We start from the raw sequence: 19,751 nt of genomic DNA, 5'->3' as shown, positions 1-19,751 counted from the left end.
TCAACCTCTTCTTAATGTTAATAAATGTTGTTAATTAATAATAATTAATAAATTAATTAATTATTGTTAATAAATAATGTTAATTAATCTTAATAAAATTCCACCTCCAGTTTAAATTCCATTTGGAATATTTTGGAGGACCAAGAAACCAAGAAGAATGTTAATGAGAATGACAATAGGTTACTACCATAGAAAAACTAGTTTAAGTTCACATATCACCAATTCATTTTTACAGAAACATCAACCATTTCTGACCATTTCTCACTGCAATGGAAGCCTATAAAGTGCGATCGATATCCCTCCGTTTTTCTCCCGTTGTCGGGGCCTGAAAACGGCAGCTACAGACGGCACTATGTACATGCTCCCCCGCCCCCCCCCCCCCCCCCCCCCCACACCCCCCGCTCGCCCGCGGTGATGATCCGCGGCTCCGCCTTCGCGAATCGGCCGCTTATTAATTGAGACCACGACTTCACTATACCGCGGGTACCTAGGCCCCGCGATCGGAGCACTTTTTCCTGGTAAGTTATCGCAGGCAGCTCCGAGAATAGCTGTTAAAGACTTATTACTCTACAACAAGCTGGCATTAGTGACAATGTTTAATTGACTGTGTTATGGAAACATATAGTTTAGGCCCTCAAATTCATGAATGAATGAATGAATGAATGAATGAATGAATGAATGAATGAATGAATGAATGAATGAATGAATGAATGAATGAATGCAGGAATGAATGAATGAATGAATGAATGAATGAATGATTGAATGAATGAATGAATGAATGAATGATTGAATGCATGAATGAATGAATGAATGAATGAATGAATGAATGTATTCAAATTATAAAAGGGTGCAATTAAATTAATTAAAGTCCATACAGATAGATTTTCATAAATTCAGACTTTAGATCTTACCTTTCAGTTAGAGTTGATTCCTGGCTATCTTCTTTGTGTTGGAGCACTCAGCAGCGACTTTGCTATCAAGGCTTTCTTCCACTTAGCAGCACATGCTTCAGCCTTTTTAATGCTTTTCAGATTCAGATTCAGATTCAACTTTAATTGTCATTGTCAGTGTACAGTACAGAGACAATGAAATGCAGTTAGCATCTCCCTGGAAGAGCGATATAGAATATGATTTCAATAAATAAATCTATTTACATGCATACAGTCATAGTGTTTTTCCTGTGGGAGGAGTGTCCGGGAGGGGAGGGGGGGGGGGGTGATTGGCAGTCACCGAGGTACATTGTTGAGTAGTGTGACAGCCGCAGGGAAGAAGCTGTTCCAGGACCTGCTGGTACAGCAAAGGAGAGACCTGTAGCGCTTCCCGGATGGTAGGAGGGTAAACAGTCCATGGTTGGGGTGAGAGCAGTCCTTGGAGATGCTGAGTGACATTTGCAGACAACCCTTGCTTTGCACAGACTCAATGGAGGGGAGCGAGGAACCGGTGATGCGTTGGGCAATTTTCACCACCCTCTGCAGTGCTTTCCGGTCGGAGACAGAGCAGTTGCCATACCATACTGTGATACAGTTGATAAGGATGCTCTCGATGGTGCAGTGGTAGAATTTCACCAGAATCTGAGGAGACAGATGGACCTTCTTCAGTCTCCTCAGGAAGAAGAGGCGCTGGTGAGCCTTCTTGACCAGAGTTGAGGCATTGTGGGTCCAAGAGAGGTCATCAGAGATGTTGACCCCCAGGAACCTGAAGCTGGAAACACGTTCCACCTCCGTCCCATTGATGTGGATTGCGGTGTGCATGCCGCCCCTAGATTTCCTGAAGTCTACAATGAGCTCCTTGGTCTTCTTGGAGTTAAGGGCCAGGTTGTTGTCAGCCACCATGCTGCTAGGAGCTGGACCTCCTCCCTATAGGCCGACTCATCGTTGTTGCTGATGAGGCCAATCCCTAAATTTCTCACTAAATTCAATTACCCATCTGCAAGTTTCCACGACATGTATTCCACAGAACAACAAATCGGAATCTCCAGTAAAACAGGCATCAGTGAAGCCCCCTCAGCCATTTTGTGTGCTAGCCTGAAGCAAAGCGCGTGATTGGCCAACTGGCAGACAACTCAATGTTAAACGTGCTTTGATTGGACTAAAAATTACCCGACATTTTTCCGGTTTTTCTCTAATTTAATAAAAATGTGCAAGTCTTGTTCATGACGAGTTTCAGGGGTGATTTATATAATTCTTTTACACAATATGTGAAAATGTCATGTAGTTTGTTGACTTGGGTCACGAAACTGTAGAATAAAGCTGCTCGGTCCACAGCCTAATGCGGCTTTTTCACGGGGCGACTTGACGCAAGATGTAACCAGAGTGAAGTGGTCGTGGTCTAGCACGATATCACACGATATAACGGGGGGTAGATAAAGAGTTCCCACGGTACTCGGCATTTCTGTTATTTGTGCGAGTGACTTGTCCGTCTCCCGAGCTTTCCCGTTAAATCTTGAATGAACATTGTGAAGTGTTGTCAAATCATCACGTGGCACAAATGATGTCACTTTTTTTTCACACACTATAAATATCCTCCCTTGGTTGAATTGGCTCATTTGGAGACATGTTTTACTGTGTATGTGGGTGACACAGATGGACTGAGCACAATACCTCGGTCTTACTGTGTGTGGGAGAGGGGGAGAAAGAGACGTACACTCACAGAGGCAGAGTCTCTCAGCCTGTGTAAGAGGGAGGGAGGGAGAGAGAGAGAGAGGCACACACAAGGTGGATGTGAAATCTCACCTGCCTGTTTCAGTGACAGACACCCGCCGCCAGTAAATGAAGCCACCCCCATCTGTCTCCCCCTCCTCTCCCTCGACTCCCCCACCTTTTCCTCCCAACTCCAGTCCCGTCCCGACCCCCTGGGAAACTGAATAGAGCAACAATCAACTGCTGCCTGTGCGCTGATATGACAATAAAGGCTACTTTACTTTACTTTACTTTACTGAGTTAAAGAGTTCCCACGGTAGACTGTAAAACTGGGACCCTGGTTCTGGACTCCCCCAACATCGGGAACATTCTTCCTGCATCTAGCCTGTCCAATCCCGTAGATACTGATTAGACCGGTATCTATTTATTTACTTTATTCATGATTTCAATTAAATATTGGGAACATCAGGCCGCAAACGTTATTTCTTGAGTGTTAGTGCTGGACTTTGACTCGACCTTCCTAGTTAGCCGGCGCCTGAGACTGAGCCAAGCAATGTCCAGACGTGACTTCAACACAAAGTGATGGAGGAACTCAAAGGGTCAGGCTCGTCCAACGCTCTGTGTTTTGCTCGTGATTCCTGCATCTGCAGTTCCTCGTGTCTACAGACCAGAGTTGCCACTTGACTCCGAGATGACCATCACAGAGCATACGGAAGATAGACACGAAATGCTGGAGTAACACAGCGGGACGGGCAGCATCTCTGGAGAGAAGGAATGTGTGACGTTTCGGTTCGAGACCCTTCTTCAGAGTCTCGTCCCGAAACGTCACCCATTCCTTTTATCCAGATGCTGCCCGTCCAGTATTTTATGTCTGTCTCCAGTATTACTGTGTCTATCATCGGCGCAAACCAACATCTACAGTTCTTTCCGACACATTAGAGGATACTGTTGGGCGAGTCCAGAACCAGGGGGCCACACAGTCTTAGAATAAAGGGGAGGTCATTTAAGACAGAGGTGAGAGAAAACTTTTTCACCCAGAGAGTTGTGAATTTGTGGAATTCCCTGCCACAGAGGGCAGTGGAGGCCAAGTCACTGGATGGATTTAAGAGAGAGTTATTTAGAGCTCTAGGGTCTAGTGGAGTCAAGGGAGTCAATGATCCAGGCCAGTCTGTCGGCCATTTTGTCACCATCTCTCAAGCTGCCAGAGATGATGGGAACCAGGACTGCTCGGGTACATTATTGAGTTAGATGGAGCTCTAGGGGCTGGTGGAATCAAGGGATATGGGGAGAAGGCAGGCACGGGTTATTGATTGGGGATGATCAGCCATGATCACAATGAATGGCGGTGCTGGCTCGAAGGGCCAAATGGCCTCCTCCTGCACCTATTTTCTATGTTTCTATGTTTCTATACCGTCTCGCCATCACTCGGATTACCCGCTTCATTTCCATAACGTTGCCACCTCTCTTTACTTTGCTTACTGAAGCCTGATCCTTGTCACACCCAATGCTCTATCGCCCAGCCTCTCATCTTTCAATCGGGTTCGGCCAGGAAGGAACTGCAGATGCTGGATTAAAACGAAGATAGACACAACATGTAGCTCAGCGGTACAGGCAGCATATCAGAAGGGTCTCGATCCGAAATGTCACCCATTCCTTCTCCCCAGAGATGCTGCCTGTTGCGCTGAGTTCCTCCATTTTGTGGCTACCTTGGGTTTATCCAGGATCTCCCCGTTGATGTCCTAACTCGCTTTGGTTTGTTATTATTGTCTCATATCGAGAACCAGCAGATACAGGTTTAGGTTCGGGGGGAATGATTTAATGAGAGCCTAAGGGGTAACTATTTTACGCAAAGGGTGGTGGGTGTATGGAATGAGCTATCCGTTAAGGTAGTTGAGGCAGGTACTGTCGCAATGTTTAAGACGCATTCGACTGAAGCATGGATAGGATAGGTTTAGATGGTTATGGGCCAAACGCGGGCAAGTGGGACTAGTGTAGATGGGACATATTGGTCGGTGTGGGCAAGTTGGGTGGAAGGGCCTGTTTCTACGCTGTATGATTCTATGCAGGGACTAAACTTTTGTTTGCGTGCTATACAATCATATCAGATAATGCTATACATGAATATAACAAAGCCACGTACAGTCTGAAGAAGGGCCTCGACCCGAAACGTCACCCGTTCCTTCTCTTTAGAGATGCTGCATGTCCCGTTGAGTTACTCCAGCATTTTGAACCGTCGAGTTACTCCAGCATTCTCTTTAAACCGGTATCTGCTGTTCCTTCCGACACATGCACAAGAACACCAGGTAGAGCGAAGAGGAAAATACCAGAGTTCCGAATATATGTTTTCAGGACAGTTCCAGGGGGAAAAAGTCCAATGTCCGCATTGAGGTAGGTTGGTAGGACAGGTCAGTGCCCAAACGAATGGAAGGAAGAACCGTTCTGAAGCCGGATAAGAATAGGTGGTCGGCGCGGACTCGGTGGGCCGAAGGGCCTGTTTCCGCGCTATATCTCTAAAATCTGAAGTTAGGTAATGTCTAAAGGAACTGCAGATGCTGGTTAATACGCACAAAGGGACACAAAATGTTGGTGTAACTCAGCAGGTAAGTCAGATCTGGGAAGAAAAACATAAAAAGCTGGAGTAAGTTAGCGGGTCAGGCAGCATCTCTGGAGAAAAAGAATAGGTGGCGATTCGAATCGGAACCCTTCTTCAGACAGCCTAATCGGAATTGAGTCTGAAGATGTGTCTCGTCCCGAAACATCATCTATTTTTCTCCAGAGTTGCTGCTTGACTCGCTGAGTTACTCCAGCTTTTTGTGTCTGTCTTCGGTTTAAACCAGCATCTGCAGTTCACTCCTTACACGGGTCTCTGGAGAACATTGATTGGTAGCGTTCCGGACCCTGCTTCGGAAAGGCATCGATCGCTAGTCGGCGAGGACTCCGAGCTGTATCTCTCAAAGAAGTACATGTGAAAAATTCCTCACGGACCATAAAAATGCGGGACCTTTCAGTAAAGTCCCTTTTAAAGTCCCTTTTAAAGTTTATAGTTATTTTCTTGAATCTCATTAACATAACTCATGAATAAGTTGATGTCCATATGCGGATGCAAATCTTTATTTTTTAAATTCAATCCCACAGAAGACTATTTTTACTCACCTTCTGTCCCCTCTGTCCAGCTTCCGGGTTCACCGTTCGCAGGAGTTCCCACGGTAACCGCAAGAGTTATTACGGACATCGCACGGATATCGCACTGGCCACTACGTTCATATAATGTTGCAATGCTCAACCACAAGTGTACAAGTCACTCTTGGAGAAATTCAAACTTGCTTGAATTTTCTCCCGAGTCACCAAGTTACACGATTACCTGCCGTGACTACATTTAAGAGCTTGAAACTTGAAGGACACAAGTTGGTACCGCAAACGCGTGAACTCTTTACCCGGCGCTGTTTACTCTTATAGCACTGCAATCCTAGCACTTTGGTATTTATTTATGATTGTACTTATGTACAGTATCATTTTACTGAATTGAATTCAAATAAAGATTTTCACTGCATCTATGTACATGTGACAATGACATACAATTGAACCAACGACTTTTAAAGCTGCATCATGGAGTCGGGGAAGGTTCTTCTATTTCCACAGCCGTCCGCTATTTCGAATCCACTATCTTGATTCCGAAGCATAGAACATTGTTGGTTAACGGGAAAGTGTTATATTTGGACTATGGGGTAGTACAGCACAGGGAGTGGCCCTTCGGCCCACGGTGCGTGTGCTGACCGTGATGCCACTTTAAACTATTTGCAGTTATTTGCACATGGGCCCTATCCCTCATTTCCTTCCAGTTCGTGTGCCCGTCTAAAAGCCTCTTAATCGCCAACCTTGTATCTGCTTCCACCCCCCTCTCCTGGCAGCGCATGCCAGGCATGCTACACTCTGTAAAAGCAAAGTTGCCTAAAAAAATCTCTTTTAATATTTCTGCTTCTCACCTTATGCTCTCGAGTATTTCGTATATCGACACAAGGGTATCTGACTATTTCTCCTATCCCAGTTTAAAGAAGGGTCTCGACTTGAAACGAAACCTATTCCTTTTCTCCACAGATTCTGTCTGACCGCTGAGATACTCCAGTTGTTTGTGTCTCTCTCCTCATAGCTAACACTCTAATCAGGGCAGCATCCTGTGAATCCCCGCCAGGGGTGGAAATCCGGGGGGGGGCGACACGTTTTGAGAGGTGGAGGGCGGTTTCCCCCCCACCCCCCCCCCCCCTCGATTTTTTGAAATCCGGATTCTAAATCTCGGTGAAAACTCCGCTTTCCGCGAGATAGTGGGGTGGGACTGATCATCGAGCGCGCCGATAGGACAAGAGAGACGTCGGTCGGCAGGCAATAGGGGCAGCACATGATGATTCAGCGCGATCATTGGAGGAGGGAGGTGTCGGTCTAGTTAACCTACAGGGTGCACAAAAATGCTGGAGAAACTCAGCGGGTGCAGTAGCATCTATGGAGCGAAGGAAATAGGCGACGTTTCGGGCCGAAACCCTTCTTCAGACAGTTAACCTACAGCCCTGCCTAGACTTACAGAAAATATGGCCCAGGTTTACAGCCAGCGCGAAGAAGCAGCGCTAGCGCCACGACTCCAGACTGGCGTCCCGTCAGTCCAGGCAGGGCTGTAGGTTAACCCGGCGAGACAGGCAGAGTTGAGCTGCCTTTAGCGCTGGATTGAGCTGTAATTGCCGTTCACAGGGACCATGTCTGAAGCCTCCGAAGCCTCGCATGTGTGAGTGAGTGTGCGCATGCGCGCGCGGCCATCAAGAGATTGTGTTCCCCTGTCCCCAGGCCCCTCCCATATTTTGATAGCGATTTCCATGTCTGCTTGATGCGGTGACAAGAACCATTCAAATATGGCCCCGTTCGTTACCCCTCTACTTATGATGGCATGTTGAAGGAGCTGTAGACTTGTACCCCAAGATCCTTCCTACATCAGTGCACCTCGGGTACCTGCCAATTTGTCCGTTGAAAAAAAAGCGTCACCCTGAGCTATCAATATTTCAAAGACGTTTCCTTAATTATGGCCTGAAAACGGTGAAAAAACTAATATTTACATTTTTGAAAAAAACATGTGCCCCTGCTCTTAAAATGTGGACTACAAACACGTCTGATGCGCTACATCTGGAAAATATGAGGCTTGCCTTAGCAGAAAAACCAGGGCAATTTTCGAAGGCATGGACTCCATTCATTGATTCATTACACGGATAGTATGGTGCAACACAACTTTGGAATTAAACCGATTTACGGGTTGGGTGATGGGTGGGGAGAGATATGTAGCAGGTATATCATCACATTTTGTTTTTCTTTCTGTTTTTGTCTTTTTATTTCTTTACGTTCTTCTCATTTCTTTAACTTACTCACTCTTCGACTACACCAATTTGGTAGTCTAGGGGATCTATTCTTACACATTCACTTTCTCTTTCACTTTCTCTCTTTTTCTTTTTCATCTTAGCTAAAAATTAAAATTGAAGCTGTATAATAAATGTATTATGTCATATGCCGCGGTTTATACTTTTGTTCGCTGTTTCTAATAAACAATAAATTAAAAAAGCGTCACCCTGCAAATTGACAGGAACATTAAATAACTACTGCATATTAGGTAGGTGTTCACAAACAGCAGAAAAAAACTCAACGGCGTTCACATCATGAGAATGATTTTCAAAGTAGTTTGGACAAAAAATGGCTAAAAATGTGCTTGTATAAATAGATTTTCATACATTCGCACAAAACGCAGTTTCTACCCGAGCCTTCAATTGTTCTCTGAATTTGCTCTCGGTAAGAGCGTAAATGCAAGTGTTTGAACAGGAGCTCATGTACTTTAACATAGCTCCAAATTCCGTGGCAACGTAGGCTGGGTCGTTAAGGTCACCGCGGAAATGATTAGCGTTTGTCAGCCCGGTGACAGCGAAAGTCACGCCCGCTGTAATCCACAACAGCACGAAACTGCCGGAGATGGCGAATACCAAAATAACGGACTTTCTTCTGTTCGCCACCTCCGGGTCGGATTGTTTGTCGTTTATGTTACACCGCAGCGCGCGGCGAGCTCGACTGGCGGCTAAAATACGCGCGGCTGTCACTGAGTTAAACACGAACATCAACGCGAAAGGAAGAGCGCCCACACAGACGGCGTGTAACATGAGAAAACCCACGCCCGCGGGCGAGGTAAAGAATGGTATATTTACCCTGCAGTCCCACTGCACCCCGTCAACGATGTGCATGGGCTCGTATGCAAAGAAAAAAAGGATGTTTTTGGATACGATCAGAAGGGCGAGCGTCGTTAGTACCACAGTCGCCTCTTCTCCCGGTGCAATACATGGTTTGTAACTTCCGAGAGCAGATTGCTACACATCTGTCGAACGTGAAGGAGATGGTGAACCAAACTGACAGGTCCAGAGTGACCGTGGACATGTATAGGGTGATTTCACGAAAGGTCACTGGATCATAGATCCTCACCCACGTGGACGCAGAATTTAACTGGGGTACAAACGTCACTTCTGGTAAGTGTTATTGATGCTGGAAACGCATACTTTCACACCCGTTAAAAACCGCGAAAACGGCCCGTTTTTGAGCTGTAAATAACTGTGCCAGTCGGGGTGACCGTGAGGCACAGTTATCTTACTTTAGAGTCCTTAAGATAAAGAAAAACGAAGGTAAAGACAAGAGGGAGCTGACGGGGCAACAACAGCGGAAGTGGTTAGCAAACATTGGCCGTGGAGATATAAAGATAGAAAATATCGGGAATTATTGCATTTGCTCACTGCATTTCATCAAAAGTAAGGCATTATGTTTTATCTTTATTAATTTGTTATATAAAAAGTTTTAAAAGTGAAAAATCCATCATTAAAATTGCAAAATATTTCATGGTTCTCAGGTGGGTTTTAACATGCAAAAAGAAAATGCTTCTGAAGCTACATTTACCATTTAAATAATCGTAAACCATAAATGCGTGTGAAATGAATTTTACTCAGATGCAAGCTAAGGAATGGGATAATTGTCAGCTGTTAATTGGATAATAATAATAAAATGTCCTGATTTTGTCCAATTAACTGACAATTATCCCATTCCTTAGCTTGCATCTGAGGGATCAGTTCTGAGTCTATTTTCATCTATAGTCATGACTTGTAGGGGGTGGTGTGATTAATAAATTTGCAGATTAAAAATAATGTGGTGGTACTGTGGTCAATGAGGAAGGGTTTCTATAATCACAACGGGACCGTGATCAATTGAAGGCGGCACAATGGAGGGTTCAATCCTGGCTCAGGATGTTGTGGAGTGTGCAGGTTCTCTCTGAATCCGCGTGCGTTTTCTACGAGTGCTTTGGTTTTCTCCCACAATTCAAAGACGTGCAGGGCTGTAGATTAATTGGCTTCTGTAAATTGTAAATTGTCCCTCGTGTGTAAGATAGTGTTAGTGTACGAGGTGGTCGATGGTCGGCGCGGACTCTGTGGGTCGAAGGGCCTGTTTCCGCGCTGTATCTCCAAACGTCTAGTAAAGGCGAATAATTGTGCCAATAGGCTGAGGAATAGGCAGATGGATAATTCGGATTAAAACTCTGATGGGACTGAGTACAGCATTTGGAATAACAAATTGTATGAAACGTTTTTGAGGTTAAATTTGGAGCACTGTGTATAGTTCTAACCCATCCACTATAGGATGGATGCCATTAAACTGGAAAAGGGGAAAATACTTGTAAGAAAGTTATCGAGTATATAGGGTTCGAGTTATAAAGAGTGGTAGGATAGGCTGAAACAATTTATGGTGAGTTTCTTTGTGCTGACATAACAGTTTCCTCCGAAGGCGTCCCTGCTGTATATCGGGTGGGCGTTATTTCCTCGTTACAGCCGAGCAGTTGGCAACTATGTAAGTGATGCCACTGATAATCTTCCAAAAGGCATTGTAATGGCAACTTTCCGACTTCCAGTGTCCAACTTTCCGTTGCCATTACTACACTGGTAAGTAATAGTGATCTTACGCAGACCAAATAGAACACATTTTCAAGTAGTCATTTCCAGTTTGGTTCTTAAATGAAGTAGTTGTACAAAGAAAGAGATGAACGTACCAGGCTTTCCTTATTCTGCTTACAAATTGTAGCTAACTGTTCTTTAGATTCTGGTGAAATCTGTATATATACACCCCCCTCTGTGCATCTAATGACCGCCCGCAAGTGTCCAAGGTATGCACTTATGTTGGCATCTAATCTTCTTTAGTGATTCGTTAATCTCCTTCTCTTCCTTCTTCTTATCCTTATCTTTAGTTGCCAGGAACTTTTTCAAAGCTACTCACAGCAGTCTGAATCTCCAGTATCTTTCGAGTTAACTGCAAGAGTGTTTTCCTTACTTTAAGAAATCAAGCTGTCCAGTAGTCTTCCGATTCCCCCATGCTGAGAAATAGGCGATCAGAGAGTTTGTGTGGTTCAATGATCCTTGACAATGACGTTCATTGTGATGTATGTTTGATTTCTGGATTATTAGCAGAGATTGCAGATTCCAGTGAAGCTTTGGCCATTCTCTGTCTGGCTCACAGAAAAACTGTGGTCCATCGATACATCCCTTACAGCTTAATAATTGGTCTGCTGTTAGTCTCCTGGAGGTTTCATCAGCAGGATTTTTCTTTGTGCGAACATATCTCCATTGTGATACATCAGTAGCATCCCTTACCAAATTGATCCTGTTTGCTACAAATGTTTGGAAGCGTTTGGTTTCGTTGTTGATGTACTTAAACACTGTTGAGCTATCGGTCCAGAACATGGATTTGTCCAGTTGAAGCTGTAATTCCTTCACAACATTGTGTCAATTCTGACAGCTTGGACTGCAGCTGTAAGTTCCATTCTGGGAATGGTCATTTGCTTCAATGGTGCCACTCTGGCTTTTCCCATTATGAATGCAATATGCACTTCTGTGTTATCATTATCCAGTCTTAGATATGAAACAGTGCCGTAGCCACTTTCGTTTGCATCTTAAATGTGGTGCAGGTGTGCAAATCTGATTTGACTAAAGCTTGCAGGCTTCATGCACCGGTTCATTTTAAATTCCACCATCTTGTTGAGATATGCTAACCATCCTGTCCATTGGCGAGAGAAGGTTTGGGGTATGTTTTCATCCCATCCGAATCTTTCCTTAATGTGCTTGACTTGACTTGACTTGACTTGACTTGACTTGACTTGACTTGACTTGACTTGACTTGACTTGACTTGACTTGACTTGACTTGACTTGACTTGACTTGACTTGGATTGTTGGCCCTACACTCAATGTGCTTGACTTGATGTGACTTGTTGGACCTGAACTCAATGTGCTTGACTTGACTTGACTTGTTGGACCTGAACTCAATGTGCTTGACTTGACTTGACTTGAATTGACTTGACTTGGCTTGACTTGTTGGACCTGAACTCAATGTGCTTTACTTGACTTAGATATGAAACAGTACCGTAGCCACTTTCATTTGCATCTTAAATGTGGTGCAGCTGTGCAAATCTGATTTGACCAAAGCTTGCAGGCTTCATGCACCGGCCCATTTTAAATTCCACCATCTTGTTGAGATATGCTAACCATTCTGTCCATTGGCGAGAGAAGGTTTGGGGTATGTTTTCACCCCATCCGATTCTTTCCTTAATGTGCTTGACTTGACTTGATTTGACTTGACTTGACTTGACTTGACTTGACTTGTTGGACCTGAACTCAATGTGCTTGACGTGACTTGAATTGGCTTGACTTGACTTGAATTGACTTGATTTGTTGGACCTGAACTCAATGTGCTTGACTTGACTTGATTTTACTTGACTTGTTGTACCTGAATGCAATGTGCTTGACTTGACTTGACTTAACTTGTTGGACCTGAACTCAATGTGCTTGACTTGACTTGTTGGACCTGAACTCAATGTGCTTGACCTGACTTGACTTGTTGCACCTGAACTCAATGTGCTTGAATTGACTTGACTTGGCTTGACTTGTTGGACCTCAACTTAATGTACTTGACTTGACTTGACTTGACTTGACTTGTTGGACTTAAACTCAATGTGCTTGACTTGACTTGACTTGAATTGACTTGACTTGGCTTGACTTGACTTGTTGGACCTGAATTCAATGTACTTGACTTGACTCCTAGTGGCGGCGCGGCTCTGGCTGCAGCGGCTCTCCGGCAGTCCTGTTTGTTTTGTGTTTTTTGGGTTGTTTATTTTCGTTTTGGTTAGTCTAGTTTTGTTTTTTAGTTTCTGTTTGGGGGGGGGGGGGGGTTGAAACGGGGCTTGCCGTCTCTCCCTGCGGGGGAATGCGACTTTTTTGTCGTATTCCCCTTCTCTGCCTTTGTCTGCGCTGAGGCCTAATGGCGGAGCTGGCGACCTCGAGGCTCAGGAGGCAGAGCCCGCCAGGACTCGCACTGAGCTCGCTCTCGGGGCTGGAACAGGGCTTCCGTGAGGGGCTGTGACGCTCCCGTGAGGACGGCCGGCCCGAGGAAGGAACGGTGCTCCCGGCGGAGTGGCCGAGCTCGGGGAGGTACGGCGTTCCCAGCCCGAGGGAGGAGCGGCGCCCAGTCGGGGCGGCCCAGCCCGAGGGAGAAGCGGTGCCCAGTCGGGGCGGCCCAGCCCGAGGAAGGAACGGTGCTCCCGTCGGAGTGGCCGAGCTCGGGGAGGTACGGCGTTCCCAGCCCGAGGGAGGAGCGGCGCCCAGTCGGGGCGGCCCAGCCCGAGGGAGGAGCGGCGCCCGGTCGGGGCGGCCCAGCCCGAGGGAGAAGCGGTGCTCGGTCAGGGCGGCCCAGCCCGAGGGAGGAGCGGCGCCCGGTCGGGGCGGCCCAGCCCGAGGGAGGAGCGGCGCCCGGTCGGGTCGGCCCAGCCCGAGGGAGGAGCGGCGCCCAGTCGGGGCGGCCCAGCCCGAGGGAGGAGCGGCGCCCAGTCGGGGCGGCCCAGCCCGAGGGAGGAGCGGCGCCCAGTCGGGGCGGCCTGGCGCGAGGCTGAGACGGTGACGGCACTCACGTGAGGGCGATCCGGCTCGGGGCTGGAACGATGCTCCGGTGGCTTGGACGGTGTTCTGGCGGCGGTGGCCTGAGTCCGGGGTTCGGCCGCGGGCCAGCGGCTGCGTCAGCAGGACAGGTGGGCGGCAGCTTCGACCACCCCGGGCCGCGGTGTTTGAGCCGCGGGACAGTAGTAACATCGACCGGGGGGGTATCGCCTCAGCGCAGAGGGAGAAGAGGAGGGAAGAGACTGGAGACCTAAGACTTTTGCCTCCATCACAGTGAGGAGATGTTGGGTGGACTCACTGTGGTGGATGTTAATATGTGTTTATTGTTGTTTTTTATTGTATTGTATTGTATGTATGACTGCTTCAATTTCGTTCAGACTTCAGTCTGAATGACAATAAAAGGCTATCTAATCTAAACTTGACTTGTTGGACCTGAACTCAATGTGCGTGACTTGACTTGACTTGTTGGACCTGAACTCAATGTGCTTGACGTGACTTGACTTGACTTGACTTGGCTTGACTTGTTGGACCTGAACTCAATGTACTATACTTGACTTGACTTGTTGGACCTGAACTCAATGTGCTTTACTTGACTTGACTTGTTGGACCTGTACTCAATGTGCTTTACTTGGCATGACCTGACTTGACTTGTTGGACTTGAACTCAATGTGCGTGACTTGACTTGACTTGTTGGACCTGAACTCAATGTGCGTCACTTGACTTGACTTGACTTGTTGGACCTGAACTCAATGTGCTTGACTTGACTTGACTTGACTTGTTGGACCTGAACTCAATGTGCTTGACTTGAGTTGACTTGGCGTGACCTTACACTCACTGTGCTTTACTTGACTTGACCTGACTTGAATTGTTGGCCCTACATTCACTGCGCTTGACTTGACTTGACCTGAATTGACTTTTGTAGGTGGTTATGCATGCAACCAAGTGTGTAGCTACCTCATTACCATTTGACACTCCCACCGTAGGTAGTATAACTGTAGTATCTGCATGCACCCTCCCTCTCTTGGTTCCAGTACGTGTGTAGGCCAGTTGTGGTCAGTGCTGGGACGTGTGGATGTAGTGTCTTAATAAAGACTTAGTGAAGGACTAAGGGCCACGTCTAAATACCTTTAAAACTTTACCTTGAATTGGATTGTTGGCCCTACACTCACTATGCTTGACTTAACTTCTTGACTTGACTTGACTTGACTAGCCTTGATTAGACCTGACTTGAATTGGATTGTTCGCCCTGCAATCACTGTGCTTGACTTGACTTGATCTGACTTGAATTGGATTGTTGGCCCTACACGCACTGTGCTTGACTTAACTTGACCTGACTTGAATTGGATTGTTGGCCCTACACGCACTGTGCTTGACTTGACCTGACTTGAATTGGATTGTTGGCCCTACACTCACTGTGCTTGACTTAACTTGACCTGACTTGAATTGGATTGTTGGCCCTACATGCACTGTGCTTGACTTGACCTGAATTGAATTGGATTGTTGGCCCAACACTCACTGTGCTTGACTTAACTTGACCTGACTTGAATTGGATTGTTGGTCCTACACTCACTGTGCTTGACTTGACTAGACTTGACTTGGCTTGACTTGACTTGACTAGACTTGAATAGGATTGATGGCCATACACTCACTGTGCTTGACTTGACTTGACCTGACTTGAATTGGATTATTGGCCCTAGTCTCACTGTGCTTGACCTGAATTGAATTGGATTGTTGGCCCTACACTCACTGTGCTTGCCTTGACTTGACTAGACTTGAATTGGATTGTTGGCCCTACACGCACTGTGCTTGACTTGACTTGACCTGACTTGAATTGGATTGTTGGCCCTACACTCACTGTGTTTGACTTGACTTGACCTGACTTGACTTGACTTGAATTGGATTGTTGGCCCTACGCTCACTGTCCTTGACGAGATTTAATCTGACTTGAATTGAAATGTTGGCCCTATTCTCACTGTGCTTGGCTTGACTTGACTTGAATTGGATTGCTGGCCCTGAACACAATGTGTTGACTTGACTAGACTTGAATTGACTTGTTGGACCTGAACTCACTGTACCTGACTTGACTTGACTTGACTTGTTGTACCTGAACTCAACATGCTTGACTTGACGGCTTGACTTGTTGGACCTGAACTCAATGAGCTTGACTTGACTTGGCTTGACTTGTTGGACCCGAACTCAATGTGCTTGACTTGACATGGCTTTTCTTGACTTGATTTGACTTGTTGGACCTGAATTCAATGTGTTTGACTTGACATGAATTGACTTGACTTGTTGGTCTGAACTCAACGCTGCTCTAGATGTCAGCTGATCTACATCGGTGAGACTAAGCGGAGGCTGGGCGATCGTTTCGCCTAACACCTCCGCTCGGTTAGCAAGAACCCACCTGACCTCCCGGTGGCTCAGCACTTCAACTCCCCCTCCCATTCCCCGTCCGACCTCTCTCTCCTGGGTCTCCTCCATGTCCAGAGTGTGCAACACCGAAAATTGGAGGAACAGCACCTCATATTCCGCTTAGGGATGCTGCATCCTGCGGGCATGAACATTGAATTCTCCCAATTTCGTTAGCCCTTGCTGTCTCCTCCCCTTCCTCAGCCCTCGGGCTGTCTCCTCCCATCCCTCGGACTCTTCCTCCTCCTTTTTCCTTTCTTCCCCCCGCCACCCCCCAAAAGTCTGAAGATGGGCTTCGGCCTGAAACGTTGCCTATTTGCTTCGCTCCATAGATGCTGCTGCACCCGCTGAGTTTCTCCAGCATTTTTGTGTACCTTCGATTTTAAAAGCATCTTCTTAAACTCAATGTACTTGACTTCACTTCACTTCAATTCACTTCACTTCACTTCACTTGACTTGACTTGACTTGACTTGACTTGACTTGACCTGACTTGTTGGACCTGAACTCAATGTGCTTGACTTGACTTGACTTGACTTGTTGGGCCTGAACTCAATGTGCGTGACTTGACTTTACTTGACTTGTTGGACCTGAACTCAATGTGCTTGACTTGACCTGATTTGACTTGACTTGTTGTACCTGAACGCAATGTGCTTGACTTAACTTGTTGGACCTGAACTCAATGTGCTTGACTTGACTTGTTGGACCTGAACTCAATGTGCTTGACTTGACTTGCCTTGACTTGACTTGACTTGTTGCACCTGAGCTCAATGTGCTTGAATTAACTTGACTTGGCTTGACTTGTTGGACCTCAACTCAATGTGCTTGACTTGACTTGACTTGACTTGTTGGACTTAAACTCAATGTGCTTGACTTGACTTGACTTGACTTGTTGGGCCTGAACTCAATATGCTTGACTTGACTTTACTTGACTTGTTGGACCTGAACTCAATGTGCGTGACTTGACTTGACTTGAATTGACTTGACTTGGCTCGACTTGTTGGACCTGAACTCAATGTACTAAACTTGACTTTACTTGTTTGACCTGAACTCAATGTGCTTTACTTGACTTGACTTGTTGGACCTGTACTCAATGTGCTTTACCTGGCATGACCTGACTTGCCTTGTTGGACTTGAACTCAATGTGCGTGACTTGACTTGACTTGTTGGACCTGAACTCAATGTGCTTGACTTGACTTGACTTGACGTGTTGGACCTGAACTCAATGTGCTTGACTTGACTTGACTTGACTTGACTTGACTTGTCTTGTTGGACCTGAACTCAATGTGCTTGACTTGACTTGACTTGACTTGTTGGACCTGAACTCAATGTGCTTGACTTGACTTGACTTGAATTGACTTGACTTGACTTGAATTGACTTGACTTGTTGGACCTTAACTCAATGTGCTTGACTTGACCTGATTTGACTTGACTTGTTGTACCTGAACGCAATGTGCTTGACTTGACTTGACTTGACTTAACTTGTTGGACCTGAACTCAATGTGCTTGACTTGACTTGTTGGACCTGAACTCTATGTGCTTGACCTGACTTGACTTGACTTGACTTGACTTGACTTGACTTGTTGGACTTAAACTCAATGTGCTGGACTTGACTTGACTTGTTGGACCTGAACTCAATGTGCTTGACTTGACTTTACTTGACTTGTTGGACCTGAACTCAATGTGCGTGACTTGACTTGACTTGTTGGACCTGAACTCAATGTGCTTGACTTGACTTGACTTGAATTGACTTGACTTGACTTGACTTGACTTGACTTGTTGGACCTGAACTCAATGTGCTTTACTTGACTTGACTTGTTGGACCTGTACTCAATGTGCTTTACTTGGCATGACCTGACTTGACTTGTTGAACTTGAACTCAATGTGCGTGACTTGACTTGACTTGTTGGACCTGAACTCAATGTGCTTGACTTGACTTGATTTGACTTGTTGGACCTAACTCAATGTGCTTGACTTGACTTGTCTTGTTGGACCTGAACTCAATGTGCTTGACTTGACTTGACTTGTTGGACCTGAACTCAATGTGCTTGACTTGACTTGACTTGACTTGACTTGTTGGGCCTGAACTCAATGTGCTTGACTTGACTTGACTTGGCTTGTTGGACCTGAACTCAATGTACTTTATTTGACTTGACTTGTCGGACCTGTACTCCATGTGCTTTACTTGGCATGACCTGACTTGATTTGTTGGACGCGAACTCAATGTGCTTGACTTGACTTGACTTGTTGGACCTGGACTCAATTTGCTTGACTTGACTTGACTTGACTTGACTTGACTTGACTTGACTTGACTTGACTTGTTGGACCTGAGCTCAATGTGGTTGACTTGACTTGACTTGGCGTGACCCTACACTCACTGTGCTTTACTTGACTTGACCTGACTTGACTTGACTTGACTTGAATTGTTGGCCCTACATTCACTGCGCTTGACTTGACTTGACCTGAATTGACTTTACTTGAATTGGATTGTTGGCCCTACACACGCTATGCTTGACTTGACTTGACTTGACTTGACTTGACTTGACTTGACCTGACTTGACTTGACTTGACTTGACTTGACTTGACTTGACTTGACTTGACTTGACTTGACTTGGATTGTTTGCCCTGCACTCACTGTGCTTGACCTGACTTGATCTGACTTGAATTGGATTGTTGGCCCTACACTCACTGTGCTTGACTTAACTTGACCTGACTTGAATTGGATTGTTGGCCCTACACGCACTGTGCTTGACTTGACCTGAATTGAATTGGATTGTTGGCCCTTCACTCACTGTGCTTGACTTAAATTGACCTGACTTGAATTGGATTGTTGGCCCTACACTCACTGTGCTTGACTTGACTAGACTTGACTTGGCTTGACTTGACTTGGCTAGACTTGAATAGGATTGATGGCCCTACACTCACTGTGCTTGACTTGACTTGACCTGACTTGAATTGGATTGTTGGCCCTAGTCTCACTGTGCTTGACCTGAATTGAATTGGATTGCTGACCCTACACTCACTGTGCTTGACTTGATTTGACTAGGCTTTAATTGGATTGTAGGCCCTACACGCACTGAGCTTGACTTGACTCGACCTGACTTGAAATGGATTGTTGGCCCTACACTCACTGTGTTTGACTTGACTTGACCTGACTTGACTTGACTTGAATTGGATTGTTGGCCCTACACTCACTGTGCTTGACGAGATTTAATCTGACTTGAATTGAATTGTTGGCCCTATTCTCACTGTGCTTGTCTTGACTTGACTTGAATTGGATTGCTGGCCCTGAACACAATGTGTTGACTTGACTAGACTTGAATTGACTTGTTGGACCTGAACTCACTGTGCCTGACTTGACTTGTTGGACCTGAACTCAATGTGCTTGACTTGACATGAATTGACTTGACTTGTTGGACCTGAACTCAATGCTGCTCTAGATGTCAGCTGATCTACATCGGTGAGACTAAGCGGCGGCTGGGCGATCATTTCGCCTAACACCTCCGCTCGGTTAGCAAGAACCCACCCGACCTCCCGGTGGCTCAGCACTTCAACTCCCCCTCCCATTCCCCGTCCGACCTCTCTGTACTGGGTCTCCTCCATGGCCAAAGTGAGCAACACCGGAAATTGGAGGAACAGCACCTCATATTCCGCTTGGGGGGTCTGCATCCTGCGGGCATGAACATTGAATTCTCCCAATTTCGTTAGCCCTT

The sequence above is a fragment of the Amblyraja radiata genome, chromosome 20 (assembly GCF_010909765.2).
Source record: "Amblyraja radiata isolate CabotCenter1 chromosome 20, sAmbRad1.1.pri, whole genome shotgun sequence".
Classification (NCBI taxonomy): Eukaryota; Metazoa; Chordata; class Chondrichthyes; order Rajiformes; family Rajidae; genus Amblyraja; species Amblyraja radiata.
Note: the sequence above shows the minus strand (reverse complement) of the source record.